This window comes from Solanum verrucosum, unplaced genomic scaffold, assembly GCF_900185275.1.
Source record: "Solanum verrucosum unplaced genomic scaffold, falcon-dt-bn FXZP01000183.1, whole genome shotgun sequence".
NCBI lineage: Eukaryota > Viridiplantae > Streptophyta > Magnoliopsida > Solanales > Solanaceae > Solanum > Solanum verrucosum.
The window spans coordinates 893,372-914,968 of record NW_026020430.1 but is presented as its reverse complement, the minus strand read 5'-3'; the positions used below and the strand labels follow the sequence as shown (position 1 = coordinate 914,968).

General features: G+C 26.5%; 1 pseudogene; it reads right to left on the bottom strand.

Moving 5' to 3' along the window:
• Positions 1–18,280: 18,280 nt before the first annotated feature.
• LOC125807658 (multicystatin-like) lies at positions 18,281–21,226 on the bottom strand (annotated as a pseudogene).
• Between the last annotated feature and the right edge of the window lie 371 nt (positions 21,227–21,597).

Here is a 21,597-nt window from a genome sequence, read left to right as displayed (position 1 = left end):
CCAACTAACCAAAAAAGTTTTAAAAAAATAAAATAAAAAGACCCATTTTTATAATTATCCAATATTCATATCAAGTGATCCACCTTCCCGAGTCCCCTCATATGTAATGCATGCATTAAATGGTAAATATTCCCCACTAAGTGGTCCTAATTTATATAATACTTTTAGCTTTTTGAGATTTATTTGACGGTAATTGTTTTCCTCTTTTTTAAATCACTAACTATAGGTTGAAAATTGAAGCTAAAGGTTAAAACTTTGAAGCACAATTTGAAACCATCATTAAAGTTAGTTTATCAGCTTGAGTTTTAATTTTGACTTATCACGAACGAGCTTCGTTTTGAATGGGTAATATGTCAAAAGAATCGAAATGTTGAGAGAAGCTTATATCTAAAATTTGAAGCAATTTGGAGAAGCTTTAGGGTGGTTTTGTATCAAATTTTTGTAGCAATTATACAAAGAAGATGAAGAACATGAACTACATTTTTTCAGATTTGCAAGAAAATTACAAGTTGCTAAAATCAGTTGAGGAGTATTATCTGAAGCTAGAATAAAATTTATCCATTGAATTGATTGTCTGAAACTTAAAGAAAAATCTTTAAACCGACATTGACAAATCTACTAAGTTGCTATGGAGAAGAAGGCAAATTAGAAGTAGAAACAAATAAGTAAAAAATTTAAAATGCATATATTTATGAAAAAATATTTAAAGTGAAATTTAATATTTATTTTTTTATTTTCGCTCTATCAAAGAGAATGCAATACACTCACTTTGTCATGTAGGCATTTAGGGTGGTAATAATTTTAGTTTTAAACAGTTTAGGAGGGTGATAGGACTCCCGTGAAAAATAAGTGTATAGTTGAAAATCTAGTCATACCTTAAGGGGGCATTTGACCATTTTCTCTTACTTTGCAATTAATTCCTTTTTAAAGTGTTCACATTTGTTTGTAAAATTCTTAAAAAGCTATTTAAAATGTGAATTAGTAAAATTATCTTCTTATTTATGATTTCTTTATATGCGTGTAAAAATGAAAATAATCCATTAATATGGGACAGAGGGAGTAATCTAAATAAAATCACAGTAGTTTTCAACTCCTAGTTAACAAAAACTTTTTATTTGTTTTCAAATATTTTAAGCTATTAATTATTATGATTTATAATACTTTTTACATAAAAAATTTATTTATATAAAGTATAAAAGAAAAAAATTTAAAAAAGGAAACATAAATGTTAGCAGAAGTCCAATCTATGTTAATTTCTATGTTTTGATTATTGTAATACCTATTGAATTTGGAGAGCCAACTAAATTCTTTTAAAGGATTTTTTTTTATAAATTTTAAGTTGTTAATTATTATAATTTATAATATTTTTATTAATTTTAAACCAATATATGTTTTTGTCTGTCTCAATTGCATGAGACATATGGAATTTGGAGAGTCAACTAAAATTTTAAAATATGTTAAGTTGTTAATTATTATACCTTATAGTACTATTACGTGATTTTCAAATAAAATATGTAATTTTTTTATTTCAATTTATATGTCATTGATATAATTACATATATTAAGTAATGAAGAATTAATGTCTAAATTATGTGACACCTATGAATTTTGGAGTGTAAATCAAATTAGTTATATATGATTTAAAAAAAATAAAGCGGTTAATTATTACAATTTATAATACTTTTTATATATTTTTTAAATGATATATATATATATATTATTATTTTTTATTATTTTTTTATTTTTTTTGTTTATTTTATTATTATTATTATTATTATTATTATTATTATTATTATTTTATGATATAGATATTAGTATTATAATAAATTAAATTTTATTATTTTTAAATTTATGATCTCAATTGTCAGGCTATGCCACATTATAAAATGTTCCAAAGTAGATATCAGATTTACAAAAATGTCGATGCCAGCTGAAGTAATAAAATAACATCTAAGGGCATGAACCTATATATGTATATATAAAGCTGAATATAGACAATCTGATGTGGCATCTCTCTATGACCAGTATTTTTATTCATCTTTTTTCTCCTTTTGTTGACATTTTATCTTTGTTTTGTATTTCTTATTTGTATTTTTTTTTAAAAATATTTATATTATACCCGATTAATTATGCCCTTATAACATCTAATACACTAATATAGATTTAAGTAAATGAAAATGGAAGATGAAAAGATAAAAATTATTCATTTTTCATAATTGTTTATAATTATTTAGCCTATAAAAAAAAATAGTTGACCATTTGTAACAAATAAGAACAAATTTTCACTTTGGCTCTTCTTGTTTTGACGATGATGATCAATATATGGTATCAACTTCTGTCGCTAAGATGTTTATCAAATTTCTAGGTCATGTGACTTTTTTAACAAAAGAGAAAGAGAGAATATCTCATGATTCTTGTGAAGACATTGATGTAAAGAAAGAGATTATGTAACAAAAAGTTCTTTTCAAAATAAAGGACTTTTTGAAAAAATGTTTATTCGTCCTACAAGGAGAGAAAATTCATTGTGGTTGACAAATTTATAAGAAGGTTGATTAGTGTTTCAAAGGGTAAGAACAATTATTTGGAGAAAAAATCATTCTATTTATGGAATTCGTATCAAATTAGGAGGAGAACAAGCAAAAAATTATTTTGTGATTTGAAAACAGAGAAAATTAGATATTATTTCTTTCAACCTCATTATTCTTCTAATTTCTTTCTTCGTTTATTTTGTCTTGATTTTTTGTATCTTTAAATTATTATTTTTCTTATTTATCTTTAGTTAAAGTTTATATATATTTTCTTAAAAAAGAATTTAAAAAGATGATCATATTTAGTTCCTTTCCTCATCAATGCTATTAATCTCATAATTAGTGTTAGTTATATTATTTTCTTAATTACTTTTTCTTTCTTTCATTTAATTATTCATTTGAAGAAATTAGTTATTATAACTTTATAAGAATTACACATATATTTTTACATAATTGATTTGTTATTTTTAATTTTTTTGGATCATTCTTCATCTTAAAGTTTCTATCTATATGTAATAATAAAGCTAAAATAGAAAATGTGGGGTGACACCTTCTTAGCAATAGATATTTATTTATTCTTATCAATGTTTCTGACATTTTTTGTTATTTTTTCCTTAAAATAATTGTTGCCTCGATTTTTATTTTTATTTTTATTTTTTTAGCATTTTCTAATTTTACAAGACTGAAAAATTTATATTGAAAATTTATAAAATATAAAAAATGATTTATTTAGCCCCTATCATCATCAATATTATTATTAATTTGTTTTACTTCTTTTCTTAATCTTCATTTCATCATTAATGTAATTTATATCATTTTCTTAGATATATATATATATATATATATATATATATATATATATATATTTATTTATTTGTGACATTTCTTAGAAGTTAGGATTATTATTTATTTAATTTTTTAAAATTTTGAATTTTTTTGTGATACTAAATACAACATGTTTTATTATAATTACATTTAATATATTAATCAATATGTTGTACGAATGAAAAGAAAATTATCATTTTACAAAAACAAAGGTTAAAATATAATTTATTATGATTAAGGAAAGATAAAATTATTATTCCAATATCCATAACCATATATAATACATTAAAAATTAATTGAAAAGCTGTAAATGGAAAAGGAATCACCATTTAAGGAATCATTATTTTTAAATTTTTGAATCATTTCTTCTTCTAAAAGTTTTTATCCATATGTAACAATAAAGTTAAAATAGAAAATGTAGTGACACCATTCTTAGTAATAGATACTTATTTATTTCTATCAATTTTTTCTGACAATTTTGGTTATATTTTTCTTTAAAATAATTTCTGTCTCGATTTATTTTTTTTAATATTTATTTTTAATTTTAAAAGATTGGAAATTTTATGTTAAAAATTTAAATAATAGAAAAATGATTTATTTAACTTTTATCATCATCAATACTACTAATTTATTTGACGTTTTTTCTTAATCTTCATCTGATCATTAATGTTATTTATATAATTTTCTTAAATCACTTATTTTTTCTTTTTTAACTTTTTTATATATATAAAGTTGGATATGTAAATGATGATGTGACATTTCTTAGAAGCTAAGATTACTATTTATCTAATTTCTCCAATTTTTGAGTTCTTTTGTCATACTAAATACAATATGCTTTATTATAATTACATTCAATATAGTAAAAAATATGTTCTAGGAATTAAAACAAAATTATCATTTCAGAAAAATAAATGTTAAATAATAATTTTATTATGATTAAGGAAAGATGAAGATATTATTTCAATATCCCATAACCACATTCAATACATTAGAAATTAATTGGATATAACTGTAAATGAAAAATGAATCACCATTTAAGGAAAATAAATGTTTCCAATACCATAATAATTTAGGAGAGAGTAAGATATTATTTTAATATCCTAATTCGGAACTTTTAATCTACTACTCAATTAAAAAGAAAATGCATTTAGTAACATTAAAAAGTTATTAGTTTAATATTTTTTCTCATTGTACTAATTCAATTCAATCAAACTTAATTTTAAAGATAAAATAACAGCTTCATTTTAATTGTTACCAATATATTTTAAAAAATTATCGTGAAAAGGCTTTTATTGCACCTTATTTTAATTTTCATATACTATTATTATTTTTTCTGTCATTTTTCAATGATTTTTTATTTCGATTTAAAATTTAATGTTTATTCTTAAAACTCTGATGGTACAATTAAGGTGGAGTAGAATATAATAAATGATGATTCTTCTACTAAATAAGAAGATATAACGAAATTGAAAGGGTGAAGTTTTTTTTTTTTTTAAATGGATAGGAAATTCTATTAAGGTATCATTACGTCATTATTCAATATATTTTTAATATAAATTTCATTTGCTGATGCATTTGTTTAATTACTTGTTCACTTTTTCTTTTATAGTTGTCTCTAATTACTTGTCCATTTTGACAAATCAAGAAAGAACATTTTTTTTTACCTATTATACCCTCAATTAAATGACTAATTACTTTGAAAATTGCAGAACTTTTCATCTACTTCATAATTAATAAGGGCAAAATGATAAACTCACTATGTCATTAATTGATTTCTTAATAAATGTGTCAATTTAAATGTGGACAAGTAATTAGGGACAGAGGGAGTATTACAGTGTTATTTGACATTATGAGATATTTCTTAGACATTTAAGGAGAATGGTACACCGGAATATATATTATATATTAAAGGATCAACTTCATGCAATGGAAGAATTTGTTATTAGCAAATATATTTTAACTTATTTGATAAAAAATAGATTCGTCCTCATTTAATAGATGTAAAATTTGTGAAGCTTTATTTTTTTCACAATCTTCATATTATTAAAACAAATAATAATATTACGATTAAACAACAGAGTAAATATAAAATTAATCAAAAATATTTAATTTTAATGATCGTGCGAAGTGCGGCCAAGTTCTCTAATTTAAAACAAAAAAGTCAAATTTAAATGGGTCTACTATAGAATTCCTAGAAATTCAACTTCAAAAATTATGTTAAAAATGGAAACTAAAAAGTGAAATAAATTTAATTGAGAGTTATCCTTCGTCTGTCCCATTTTATGTGACACTTTTTATTTCTCAAGAATCAAATAGTTTAAGTTTGACCATAAATTTGCGTATGATATCTTCAAATTTTTTAAAATGAAATTTATATATTTTAAACTACGTAAAAATCAAAACATTATAATTCATAATAATTAATAATTCAAAATATTTTAAAGATCTATGAAAAATTTAAGATGAAAGATAAACTAAAGAGAGTAAAAGGGGAGAATGGAAAGTAGAAAAAAAGAATAGTTCATCTTTTTGGTGGGCCTCAATGTACAATTTCTATAGCTTTTAGTCCAACTCTTTAGTGCAATGTTGGTCCTCCCAAACTCCCATTTCTAAATAGGAGTAATATACTAATAATGTATAAAAACAAAATATAAGTAATGTATATATTATAGTACGAATATATACTTAATTTAATGTATACTTAATCACATATATTCAAATGAATACACGCTTATTTGCAATAGACTTTAAAGTTCAACACATATTAAATGTACTAGACATCGGAGACCGTGCTAGCACGGGCATGTATCATTTTTTGTTTCAATTTATGTGACAAAGACAAAATTAAAGAGTTAATCAAACTTTAATATTAATTTAAAATAGTTTAAATTTTTAATTATTGTTAACTATGGTAAAAATTTTTTTATGTCTTTTAACATTCTAAATTGCTAATTATTGTTGTATGATTTGTAATATCTTTTGCGCAATTTTCAAATAATAAAGGTTATTTCTTATTTCTCAATTTATGTGGTACTAATAAAATTTTGAGACTCAATCAAATTTTTTGTCTTTAAAATATTCTATTGTTAATTACTGTAAATTATTGTACTTTCTAAGTAATTTTCAAATAATATATATTATTTCATTTGTCTAATTTATGTGTCACTGATAAAATTTGAAGAGTTAATCAGATCTTTTACATATTTTTATATCTTTTGAATATTTAAGTAAATAATTATTGTGATTTAAAATATTTTATACAATTATTTAAAAAAAAATTAACAACAAACAAAACGAATTCATCATAGGAAAATTACCAAAGCATCCTTCAATACATCAATAATGGGTCCCACTTTTTGTTTAAAAAAATATGCATATTGGGAGGATATTTTTGTCCAAAGTGGAAATAGAATAAGTATAAAGCATTAAAGTCTTTTAAAATTTAAAATTGTAATTCTTATTGTATGATTTGTAATACTTTTACGTCATTTTCAAATAATAGAGGTCATTTCTTCTTTTTCAATTTGTGTAGTACTAAAAAAATTTTGAGATTCAATCAATTTTTTTTGTCTTTGAAATATTTATAGCTGTTAATTACTGTAATTTATAGTACTTTCTAAGAAATTTTCAAATAATATATATTATTTCATTTGTCCCAATTTATGTGTCACCGATAAAATTTGAAGAGTCAATCAGATCTTTTATATATTTTTATATCTTTTAAATATTTAACTAATTAATTATCGTGATTTATAATATTTTATACAATTATTTAGTATAGTAAAATAAATTTAAAAGAAACAAACAAAACGAATTCATCATAGGAAATTACCAAAGCATCCTTCAATACATCAATAATAGGTCCCACTTTTTGTTTTTAAGAAATTGCATATTCGAAGGATATTTTTGTCCAAAGTGGAAATATTGTGTAAAAAATGTGTATTTATTGTGATTTTGAATGTTTTGTGGGGTAATAGGACACACGCAAAGTTAAGGTGTCTTTTTGAAAATCTGGGACAACTTCAAGTATCACTTAATGTTTTTTCTCAAAATCTAATTAACTTTCGTAAACTATGTGTTAGATCAAAATCAGATTAACAAATTCAAAAGGAATGAGTAATAAATAGCTCATACAATGACATATTTATTATTTAAAAGAAGTACTCATTTTGGTTGAAAGCTAACAAGATAGTTATAATGTAACTAAATACTATAAAAATCTTTGCATTGTAGCTTATTATATATAATATATATGCATATATTGGACGTCTAATACAAAGTTTAGGTCATAATATCAGGGGCGGCTCAACATAATTTGTGGCCTAAAGCGAATTTTTTATTAGAGGCCTAAAATCTATATAAATTTTATCTATATCTATTTATTTTTCTAAATTTCTAGATGTAAATTACTACTTAATATCTTTTATATAACTGATTTTTCAAACACTTTTTTTTAATTATTAGTTTTAAGTAAGATTTTATCAATTCAACATTGAAAAACATCCTTTTATTGAGACAATTATTATATGAATTATTAACACAATTTTATAAGTAATAAGTTGATAAACTTACAAGATAAGAGTTAGAATCATAGAATTTGATTCAAAAAGTTGATAACTTGGTATACCTACTTTAATATGAACATTAAGAAATAAATTTTAAAAAAAAGAATTTGTAATGCACTTTGTTCAACACTTTTCGACTATTGATTCATATTTTTGAGAGTGTATTACCCTAACTATCAAAGATTTGAAGAAATAGAGTGCAAAAAGAGTTACAAAGGATAAATAATGTAAGTGTTAACGAAGAAAATGTAAGAATCCAAAACAATGTTTCCTTAATTTCTTCTATTTGAATGGGGTTAAGATACATAATTTTTTTATTTATAAAAATTTGAGGAAGGCCAATGCCTAAAATTTTATAGGCAAGAGCCGGCCCTGCATAATATACAAACAAAATATGAAAATAAATTTTGTATACGTTATAGTGCAAACATATACTTGATCAAATATATTTTAACTGAATATACGAACAAATCTATAGTTATGCATATACTAAGCAAAAATATATCATAATCTACAATAATATAATGTATAATACACGTCTACATACATTGATAATTAGTACACAGTAATTGAGGATTAAAAGTATTTTTTTTTCATGCCTTAAAAGTAATTGCAACTTTTTTAATGAATTAATTAAGGAAAAAAATTATTCATTTTAAAGTGGTTCTAGCCATTTTTTAATGGGTTAATTAAGAAATAACATAGATATCAGGTACATAATTGGTCCGTACCTCTCGCCATCCCCCCTAAAGAGGGGCGGTACAACGTAGTAATAAATTGTTAATAAATACAAATTCTTTGTAGAAGCAAATGCGGAAACATTAGCCTCAACCAAACGAATAGATTATGCAAGAAACATAGTCCCTTTGTGCTGAAATTTTATAATTCTCAGGTCAAATTACCATCAACTTTAATAACATATCCTTTTTTTTGTTTTAATTTACATGATATATTTTTTTCGAGATTCAAACTTTTTAGTTTTGACATGTATTTAAATAAGGAATTTTTAATATTTTAAAACTATGTAAGAAATATTACTCTATAAGTTACTATAGTTAGTGATTTAAAAAACAGGAAAAGGGAAAATGCATAAGTACCCCCCAGCCTATACCCGAAATCCCAGAGACACACCTAACCTTTACTAAGGTCCTATTACCCCCCCCCCCCCCCGAACTTAATTTATCTATAATATTCTACCCCTTTTCGGCCTACGTGGCACTATCCTTGAAAAAAATGTCAACTTGTGCTGGGCCCACCTGATAGTGCCACGTAGGCCAAAAAGGGGTAGAATATTACATATAAAATAAGTTCGGGGGGGGGGGGGGTAATAGGACCTTAATAAAGGTTAGGTGTGTCTCTGGGATTTCGGGTATAGGCTGGGGGGTACTTATGCATTTTTCCTTTTTTTAAATCACTAACTATAGTAACTTATAGAGTAATATTTCTTACATAGTTTTAAAATATTAAAAATTCCTTATTTAAATACATGTCAAAACTAAAAAGCTTGAATCTCGAAAAAAATATATCATGTAAATTAAAAACAAAAAAAAGGATATGTCAAATGCCCTCCTAAGCTATGATCAAATTCTCAACTACACACTTATTCTTCACGGGGGGTCCTATCACCCCACTAAACTGTTTAGAATTGAATTGTTTATCCCCTTAAAAATTCACAATCACATTTATATTGGGGAAAATGAATAAGTACCCCCTCTGCCCGAAATCCCAGAGACCCTTTCCGACCTACGTGGCTGAGTCCGTGACTTCACATATGTTAGGCGCGTGGGTCTTATTTTTAGACTACACTGACCAATAAAAATTGGCCACGTGTTAAAATAAAGTTGAAAAAAAAACCCTCATGAATTCAAATGTCTTCTTCTTTATCAGTGTTCTTCATCTTTTGAAAAAAAACAAACCTCCATTATTCTTCAAGTTAATTCATAACATAAACCCTAAAAAATAAGCATGAAGTTACATTTCACTCAAAGATCGAAACCTATATTTAACAACATATCATAAAAATATAAGTATAACAGTAAAAAAAAACAAAATAAAATCAATAAAAAACTAATCTTTGAACTCAACCACGATTTTGATGACTAAAAAGAATGAAATCGACCCACAGATGCACGACTAAAATCGACTCACACATGCACGACTGAAATCGAATACTAATTACCAAAATCTAACATAGAAAATCGATTATGAGTTTATATTTCTGAAAATTGAATTTCTGAAATCGCATTTTTGAAGATAATTGTTCTTTCCTTTGTTCCTTTTGGTAAAGTTAAACTTCAAAAAGGAAGATGAAATTTTGGGAAGTGTCAAAGCTTTTTTTTGAACTAATAGCTTGTCTTTTTAGAAAGTTAAAAAAGTGGGGTGCAGCGCGTGTTGAACAATACTTTCAAGCTATCTGGTTGATAATGTCACGTAGATCGAAAATGTGTAGAAAATTATTTATAAGTTTGGTGGGGGGGGGGGGGGGGGGATAATAGGACCTTAGTATAGTTTTAGGTGTGTCTCTAGGATTTCAGGCACATGCTGGGGGTACTTATACATTTTCCCTTTATATTGGCAGGTGATATGCAAGCGTTTGACATGTGAAAATTTTACTTATAACTTTTTCTTTTATTTTTTCTCTTTTTAATTTATTATTTTAAAAACTATTCTCAAGGTCAAAATGTTGAAATTTGTAGATGTGTGTCTTTGATCTTCATATATTGAAACTTTTTTTATTATAATGTTGATTGCTAATTGTTTGAAGCTGAAAACACTAGGTTAATTGAGTTTATATATAGCTGCAATTTTTGGATCTAAAGAATGTTGATACCCCAAGAAAATTGACGAGCATATATATGAATTTTGTGAATCTATATCTTAAATTAGGAGAAATTGAGTTCGTCGATGGTTCAAAGAATTCTATATGGCTGAAAATCGAAGCTAAAGGTTGAAACTTTGAAGCACAACTTGAAATCACCATTAAAGTTAGTTTATAAGCTTGAGTTCTAATTTCGACTTACCACGAATGAGCTCCGTTTTGAATGGGTAATATGTCAAAAGAATTGAAATATTGAGAGAAGCATATATCTAAAATTTGAGGCAATTTGGAGAAGATTTACGGTGGTTTTGTATCAAATTTTGTAGTAATTATACAAAGAAGATGAAGAGCATGAACTACATTTTTTCAGATTTGCAAGAAAATTACAAGTTGCAAAATCAATTGAGGAGTATTATCTGAAGCTGGAATAAAATTTATCCATTGAATTGATTGTCTGAAACTTAAAGAAAATTCTTTAAACCGACATTGACGAAACTAGCTTTGAACCGGAGAGAAATCAAATCCCAAAACTTGCAAGCGCATACAAAAATTTTCGTAGGTCTTTTGGGTATTGAATATAGGATCAAGAATTTTCCTTGTATTGAAAGTTTAATCGAAGAAAAAACCAATTGGGTGTCACTGTATTAAGCTTAAATTTGTTTTGATTTGAAAGATTTTGGGTCCATAGTTCCTGATTGAGGAGAATAGGGATAGAATTATTCTTTAAGATTTGTGGTGTATTGATTAATATAATAATGACGGTGATTTCAAGATGGTGAGAGGTGATGTAATTTGATGACTACCATTGATGCACTACTAAGTTGCTATGGAGAAGAAAGCAAATTAGAAGTAGAAACAAATAAGTAAAAAATTTAAGATGCATATATTTATGAAAAAATATTTAAAGTGAAATTTAATATTTAATTTTTTATCTTCGCTCTCTCAAAGAGAAGGCAATATACTCACTTTGTCATGTAGGCATTTAGGGTGGTAATAATTTTAGTTTTAAACAGTTTAGGAGGGTGATAGGACTCCCGTGAAAAATAAGTGTATAGTTGAAAATCTAGTCATACCTTAAGGGGGCATTTGACCATTTTCTCTTACTTTGCAATTAATTCCTTTTTAAAGTGTTCACATTTGTTTGTAAAATTCTTAAAAAGCTTTTTAAAATGTGAATTAGTAAAATTATCTTCTTATTTATGATTTCTTTATATGCGTGTAAAAACGAAAATAATCCATTAATATAGGACAGAGGGAGTAATCTAAAAAAAATCACAGTAGTTTTCAACTCCTAGTTTTTCTTCTCTTTTTTCCTTTTTTTTTTCTCTCTTTTAAGTTTTAGGATAGAATATCTTCTTCCCTAAAATATTCCATCTGTGATCAGTTGCAACAATAACTTTTCACAATTAAGTAACTTAAATCACATCAAACTTTTTAATATTGAGTGTCTGCGATTTTATTTTTTTAAAATAAGGATTTTACATTCCTTATCGTGTAGCTGGATACAAGATTTTTTACAATTTTTTCTGCTTTCTATTATATTTCTCTGAGTAAGAGTAGTTAATTCTCAAAAGAGAAAATATGTATATAGAAAGTGACGAAGATTGTAACGATGGTGTAAAATCCTTGGAGGAAATGAAAAAACAATGATGAGTTTGAAAATCGTCAATTATAGTTACTTGTGGATAATAATTTTGATTTTTAAGATTTTCTACATGCAACATCGATTTCAAAACATGCAAACTCACTTCGATATTCAAATCGAAATAATGTTTGATTCTTATTTAATGTGAAACATGAATTTGTATACATTGATGCAAGACTCTATAATAGTCTAATGTATACGTCTTCAAATCGAATGTATACTCAATAGCTATTATGTATACACAGGTGATAGTATGTGTACAAATTTGATTTTATGTATTAAAATATTATAGTAAATATATCTATACACATCAATAGCTGCAAAATATGCTAATATATACTAATAATGTATAAAAACAAAATACAAGCAATGTATATATTATAGTGCGAATATATACTTAATTTAATGTATACTTAATCACATATATTCAAATGAATACATGCTTATTTGCAATAGACATTAAAGTTCAGATCATACTAAATGTATATATACGCATATATTGGGCGCCTAATACTAAGTTTAGGTCATTGTAACTGATTACTGAATATACAAACAAAAAATAAATTTTGTATACGTTATAGTGCAAATATATACTTGATCAAATATATTTTAACTGAATATACAATCAAATCTATAGTTATGTATATACTAAGCAAAAATATATCACAATCTACAATAATATAATGTATAATACACGTCTACATACATTTGATAATTAGTGCACATTAATTGAGGATTAAAAGTATTTTTTTCATGCCTTAAAAATAATTGCAACTTTTTTAATGAATTAATTAAGGAAACAAAATTCTTCATTTTAAAATGGTTCTAGCCTTTCCTTAATGGGTTAATTAAGAAATATATATTTCATTCCTCAAAAGTAAAAATAGCTTTTTAGTTGGCTAATTAGAATCAATATGCTAATTAAATTAATTAATTAGTGTCGATTGGTAAAAAAATCAACCCTTAAAATTGAGGCATTGTTTTATCCGGGTACTTTGTGCCTAAGTTTTTTTTAGGCCATATTTTACCAAACAATTTTAGGTTATACTTTTTCACCAATTTATGTAAAATAAATATTTTATATTTATGTCAATTTCTCATGGGGCATTTCTGGTCCTTTCACATGTGGCTCATTAAATCCAATAATTAGACTTATTCATAATCAATGTTTATTGATCCTGAATTAAATGAAAAAATATTTCCTATCAAATTATTTTTTGGGAGGCTTAGATTTTAAATTATTGATTAAAAATGAAGAAATCATATACATTAACCGAAGCACGAAGCTAGCTCTTGAAACTCTAACATAATGTTGGTAATTCTTTTATATATTTATTTACATTGATATTTATCGATACATGTGTACATAATTGGTTCGTACCTCTAGCCATCCATCCCCTCCTCCCGGCCCCAACAAATAGGGGCCGTAAAACGTACTAATAAATTGTTATGATAAATACAAATTATAGTACATGGTCCCAACTCCCAACAACTACTACTTGTTCCTTCACTTAATTACAAAAAACACCCATGAATTGATGAGAAAAACAAATCTAAAGAACATTTCGAAATAAAGATAAGTTACATAAAAAAAACTAATTTTTAGTGTCAATTAATTAACTATAATAATTAACTGTAGCTAAATATATATATTTTTATAGAGATATTACTAATACATGAAATATTACTCATACATAAAGTTAATGCATATATTATTTTTATTATAGCTGATTTTTATAGAGAAAAAAGGAGGAAGGGGGGGGGGGGGGGGGGGGGAAGAAAATCTAGCTAGTTAGAAATATTTTGATTTGATGGATTTGGATTTTGGCTTCCAAATAACAAAAAAAAAACAAATACAATAAAGACTCAAATTTTGTAATCATTTAAGGTGTGTTTGGTAGGAAGGAAAATGTTTTCTTGAAAAATGTGTGGATTTTAAATTTATTTTCTCATGTTTGGTTGGTGAGTAGAAAATATTTCTTGAATTTTTTTTTTTTCTGTATGTTTGATTGGTGAATGAAAAAATATTTTCCATAACATATCTTTTATTTTTGACTTGAGACTAGAAAATACTCTTTAGGAAATATATTAGGTACATAATTAATATTTTAGGAAAATGTAATATATTAGGTACATAATTGGTTCGTACCTCTAGCCATCCACCCCCCCGCTCTCTCCGCCCCAACAAAGAGGGGCCGTAAAAACGTACTAATAAATTGATAATAAATACAAATTATAGTACATGGTCCCAACTCCCAACAACTACTACTTGTTCCTTCACTTAATTACAAAAAGCACCCATGAATTGATAAGAAAAACAAATCTAAAAGAACATTTCGAAATAAAGATAAGTTACATAAAAAAAAACTAATTTTTAGTGTCAATTAATTAACTATAATAATTAACTGTAGCTAAATATATATATTTTTATAGAGATATTACTAATACATAAAATATTACTCATACATAAAGTTAATGCATATATTTTTTTTATTATAGCTGATTTTTATAGAGAAAAAAGTTAAGGGGGAGGGGAGGAGGGGGGGGGGGTGGGAAGAAAATCTAAATCTAGCACGTTATAAATATTTTGATTTGATGGATTTGGATTTTGGCTTCCAAATAACAAAAAAAAACAAATACAATAAAGACTCAAATTTTGTAATCATTTAAGGTGTGTTTGGTAGGGAGGAGAATGTTTTCTTGAAAAATGTGTGGATTTTAAATTTATTTTCTCATGTTTGGTTGGTGAGTAGAAAATATTTTTTGAAAGTTTTTTTTCTGTATGTTTGATTGGTGAATGAAAAAATATTTTCCATAAAATATCTTTTATTTTTGACTTGAGACTAGAAAATACTCTTTAGGAAAATTATTTTTGAACCGGTGGCATAAACAATGAAATTTTAAAATTTGAATTATCTTTCAAAAACGAAAAATTAATAAAGAAAAATTTGACGCGAGTGGCGTATAAATGATTTTTATTTAAATTTGAAATATTTTTGAAAAACATTTTTTTTAAGAAAAAAATTGATGGAGGGTGTGGCTTGGGTGGGGTGCGTAAAAAATGATTTTTTCTTAAATTTGAAATATTTAACCTAAACAATTTTTTTGGGGTAGAGGTGGTATAGGTTGGGAAAGGTAAAAAAGTGAAAACATAATGTTATTTTTTTTCTCACCCGGTGTTCGGAGTCCACATTGGAGTTCCGATTAAATTTGAATCGCGCACTGCATGATCCATTTGGGGTGACGCTCCCAACTACATTTTCTCCATCTCCAGGGCTCGAACCCGAGAACGTCTAGTTAAAGGTGAAACACTTCCACCACACCACAACCCATGTTGGTATAATGTTATTTTCCTTGCATCTATGTGTTTAAGCAAATAAATGAGACAATTAATGTATTCATGTTAGTTTATGTCCGAAGTGAATTTAACATTTGAATGTGATGGATTCTATTTTAAAATTTTTGCTACTAAATTCACAATATTTTTTAAATCATGCAAGAAATATTAAATACTAATATGATAGCTTTCATATGAAGTGGCCAAATTTAATTTATAAAAACAATATTCATGTTAGTTTTTGATAGATTCTATTTTAAAGTTTTTAGTACTAAACTCATGATATTATTGAAATCATTCCAGAAATATTAGATAATATGATAGCTTTCATATGAAGTTGCGAAATTTAATTTATAAGAACAATATTTGTATGGTTTATTATAATGTCATTTACATTTTCTACAATACGCAAAGGCCATTAAATAATTGAATAACAAATAGAGAAAAATAAAAGGACAACAAATAACAATATGTATTATTTATATTGTGTAAATAAATATCATCTTGTAAATGAATATCAATGGGATGAATTACACTGTGCACACTGTGGAATGGTGAGAAAAAATTATTACTTTTATAAAAAATATTATTAAGATTATTTAGTTTTTTTCTTTAGTAATTTAACTTTTGTTAATCAATAATTTTAGATCTAAGAGTCATCCCTGCCCCACACAGATAATGGAACCAATAAATAGTGAATATAAATATTACTATTAGTATTATTCATACCCCCTAAAAGAGGGATGAAAAATGTGTTGATCACTAATAAAAAATTGCAATAACTGTTTTCTTATTTTTAAAAATTAAACATGGTAAAAGGGCGTTTGACTAAAAACTCATAGTATTTTAATTAGGTAATTTTTGTTTTCTTTTGTAAATTTTTGTGAGTAAAATTTGGAGTGTAAAAATAAAATAACTTTTTGATATTTTTCGAAATCTTGAAAATTTTAAGATTCAACTTGAAGTTTGTTCTCAAAATTTTTATGATAAAACATGATTTTTGGAATTGAACTCTGGAAAAAATCATGACCTAATGACCCTAATTATTCGGAAGGATCGCGTCTTTTCAAATAAACTTGGTATATTTATTTAATATTTTTATTAAAATATTATTAAGATTATTGAGAAGGACATTGTAATAATTTAAATTTTTGTTCAAGGATTCTTCCTTTTTAATATAATATAAATATAGATTGTTATTAAGATATAAGACAAAATATAAGATATAAGACAAAATAAATAAAATTATAATGGTTGTCCATATCCATATAAAAGAAGTAGGGATGACAATCGGACGGTGCAGGGCGGGGCAGAGTGGATTAAGCTTAATTCATAAAAAATTTAATTCGCCTCGCATAATAATTTTTTTCATCTTCAACATGTCCCGCCCCGCCCCGTATAATTTTAAAAATATTTTTCTTTTCTAGTTAATTTTGATATTAAAAGTAAAATTCATAAAATAAAATTCATTTTTTCATTAAGTTGTATTAATTAAATAGATAACGACTTAGATTTTTATTTTTTAGAGCCCAATTGAAAAGTATGTAAGAAATTGAATTAGTTTTGATTGAACCATTTTCATTTACTATCTTGAATATTTTAGTAACTTTTAAAAAAATTATCTTAGTAGATCATTCTATCACTCTTATACATTATAACATGTAAAAAATTAAAATTAAGTTTGAACACACATAAAATCGCATAGATCTGCAACCTACCCTGCCCCGCATTAATTTTTAGAAAATTCACTTTAATCCGCCCCGCATTCCTCTCTGCCGCACAATTTTAAATGCACCCTGCTTCACATAGCCTTAAACCCATTCCGCTCCGTCTTATTGACATCCCTAAAAAGGGGTGAAAAACGTGATAGATAATTGATAAGAAAATAGCATGGTCCTTCGTATGTGGTCGAATAAATCCAATATTTGGACTTATTCATATTTAATATTTATTGGCCGTAAGTCCGTAACATATGTGGTCCATTAATCCTAACTTACTCAGTTAATTAAATTATTAAAGATTAAATATGTAAACAACTATACTTTTCGTCCCCAAATATATGAAAAACACAGTTCATTTTACAATATTCAAACATAGTATACAGTTTCGTTAGTATAAAGACTAAAATAATAATACATTTGATACACTTTCTTAATACAAAAGTTCGTATAACATACCTAAAGGGAGTATTATTTCACGTGAGAAAGAATGTATAGGTACGTATTATCAATAACGTTATTAAAATGTTTAACGATAAAACTATCCTTTAATTCATTTACTGTTAATCAATGCATGACAATTCAATCAATATTTACCATCACATAAACACACATTTATTAATCTTACAAACTTTAAATTATTCAAATACGCTTACAACAAGACATTCAAATATTTCCAGATACATAGATTTGACTTTATTTTTCACAAACATAATAGTAATTTCATGCCAAACAACTGGCTTTATTCCACACAAGCATAACAGTAACTTCATACCAAACAACTGACTTTATTTCACACCAACATAAGAATAGTTTCATTTCACTTTGTGGCATAAACAATTTGCTAGAATTCCTGAACTTCCTTGAAATTCTCCCATTCCTTCACCCAAATCTTGGTCTCGTATATTTTCTTATATCCAGCATCAGTTGCTACAAGAGTTATATAGCACATCATTCCAGCAACAACTTGTTCTTTCACATTCAAAACTTCTACAAACTCCAAATGAGCATTCTGAAAAATAGAATATACGACATTCGTTCAAATGAAAGAATTATTAGATACTGTAGTAAATTCAGGATTTGAATATTATAGGTTTGAATGCGAAACTAACATAAAAATAATAACAGAGGAATAAATCATTTGAATTAACCTCTTTCTTATTATAATCTTGAACAACAAAACGAGCAAGATCTAGGAACTCGGAGTTGTTTGGAAATGGAACAATGATAATGCCCCCAGGTTTTGCACTATCATCACCAACAAACTTGAATTCTACAACTTTCTTGAAGTCCTCCCATTCTTTCACCCAAATCTTAGCTTCATATATTTTCTTCTTTCCAGCATCAGTTGTCGCAAGTGTTATATAGTACATCATTCCCGCAACAACTTGTTCCTTTAGATTCAAAACTTCTACAAACTCCAAAATGAGACTTCTGAAACATAGATTGTATATGAAGTTCATTCAAATGAAAGAGTTATTAGATACTGCAGAAGATTCAGGATTTGAATATTATAAGTTTGAATGTAAAATTAACAAAAAAATAAATTAAAAATGAGTAAGTTATTATAATTAACCTCTTTCTTGTTATGATCCTGAATAGCAAAACGAGCAAGATCTTGGAACACAAGGTTGTTTATGCCTTGAACATTGATAATGCCTCCGAGTATTGGGACATCATCACCAATAAGAAGCTTGAATTCTATGACTTTCTTGAAGTCCTCCCATTCCTTCACCCAAATTTTAGCTTCATATATTTTCTTCTTTCCAGCATCATCAGTTGCCGCAAGTGTTATATAGTATATCATTCCAGCAACAACTTGTTCCTTAACATTCAAAACTTCTACAAACTCCAATTGAGCTTTCTGAAAAATGTATATGACGTTCGTTCAAACGAAAGAATTATTAGATACTACAATAGTTTTAGAATTTGAATGTGAAACTAATGAAAAAATTAAAAAGGAGTAAGTCATTTTAATTAACCTCTTTCTTATTATAATATTGAACAACAAAACAAGCAAGATCTTGGAATTTGGGGCTGTTTGGGAATGGAATATTGATAATGCCCCCAGGCTTTGCACTATCATCACCAACAAGCTTGAAGTCTATAACTTTCTTGAAGTCCTCCCATTCCTTCACCCAAATCTTGGCTTCATATTCTTTCTTATTCCCAACATCAGTTGCTGCCAGTGTTATATAGTACATCATTCCAGAAACAAGTTGTTCTTTCACATTCAAAATTTCTACAAACTTCAAATGAGCATTCTAAAAAAAAAAGTTTGTATATGACATTCGTTCAAATAAAAGAATTATTAAATACTGTAATGGATTCGGGATTTGAATATTTTAGGTTTGAATGTAAAGTTAGCTAGAAAAAAATAGAAGATGAATAAGTCATTGTAAATAACCTGGTTCTTATTATATTTCTGAACAGCAAAATGAGCAAGATCTTGAAACTCAGGGTTGTTTGGTAATGGAACATTGATAATGCCTCCAATTTTTGCACTATTATCACTAACAAGCTTGAAGTCTATGACTTTCTTGAAGTCCTCACATTCCTTCACCCAAATTTTAGCTTCATATTCTTTCTTATTTCCAACATCAGTTGCCACAAGTGTTACAGAATCAAGTTGTTCTTTCACATTCAAATTTTCTACAAACTCTAAATTAGCATTCTGAAAAGTAGATTGTATAGGACGTTCATTCAAATAAAAGAATTGTTAGATACTAAAATAGATTCAAGATTTGAATATTATAGATTTTAATGGTAAATTAACAAAAAAAATAAAAGAGGAGTAATTCATTATAATTGACCTGTGTCTTATTATAATCCTGCACAACAAAACGAGCAAGATCTTGAAACTCGGGGTTGTTTGGAAATGAAACATTGACAATGCCCCCAAGTTTTGCACTATCATCGCCAACAAGCTTGAATTATACGACTTTCTTGAAGTCCTCCCATTCTTTCACCCAAATCTTAGCCTCATATATTTTCTTCTTTCCAACATTAATTGCCGCAAGTGTTATATAGTACATCATTCCAGTAACAACTTGCTCCTTAACATTCAAATTTTCTACAAACTCTAAATGAGCATTCTGAAAAGTAGATTGTTGGCATTCGTTCAAATGAAAGAATTATTAGAAACTGTAGCGAATTCAGAATTTGAATATCATAAGTTTGAATGTGAAATTAACGAAAAATAAAAGAGGAGTAAGCCATTTGAATTAACCTCTTTCTTATTATAATCTTGAATAGCAAAACGAGCAAGATCTTGGAACTCGGGGCTGTTTGGGAATGGAACACTCATAATGCCCCCAGACTTTGCATTATCTTCACTAACTTGCTTGAATTCTACAACTTTCTTGAAGTCCTCCCATTCCTTCACCCAAATCTTAGCTTCGTATATTTTCTTCTTTCTAGCATCAGTTGCCGCAAGTGTTATATAGTACATCATTCCATCAACAACTTGCTCTTTAACATTCAAATTTTCTACAAACTCCAAATGAGTATTCTGGAAAATAGATCGTATATGATGTTGGTACAAATGAAAGAATTATATATTAGATACTGTAGTGAATTCAGGATTTAAATATGAAATTAACGAAAAAAATAAAAAAAGAGTAAGTCATTATAATGCCCTAGGCTTTGTACTATCATCACCAACAAGCTTGAATCCTACGACTTTCTTGAAGTCCTCCCATTTCTTCAGCAAAATCTTGGCTTCATATTCTTTCTTCTTTCCACCTTCAGTTGCCTCAAATGTTATTTAGTACATTATTCCAATAACTATTTGTTAAACTCCAATTATTATTAGGTCATACATACTGAATCAACTAATTATTCACAAAGTAAGTATTTCAAAATTAATTATATATCCTTCGAAAAGACATCTACTTATTTGTTACATTAATTCATTTTAAATCTTGTGCACGGATGATGTGTAGATATTTCACACTATCAATCACGTTAAGATAGACATGTAACTTTTTATAACATGTTAAGATGGAATTCATATATAATCAAATTACATTAAAATAATTCTTTACATTTTTCTGATTGCTCTAGTTCGGACCATAGAGTGATGGAGAAAATATATCAATTTGTATCACCCAGATACCAATTGGATTCAAGTCATAGCACGAAGGAGTAGAAAGAAGTGAG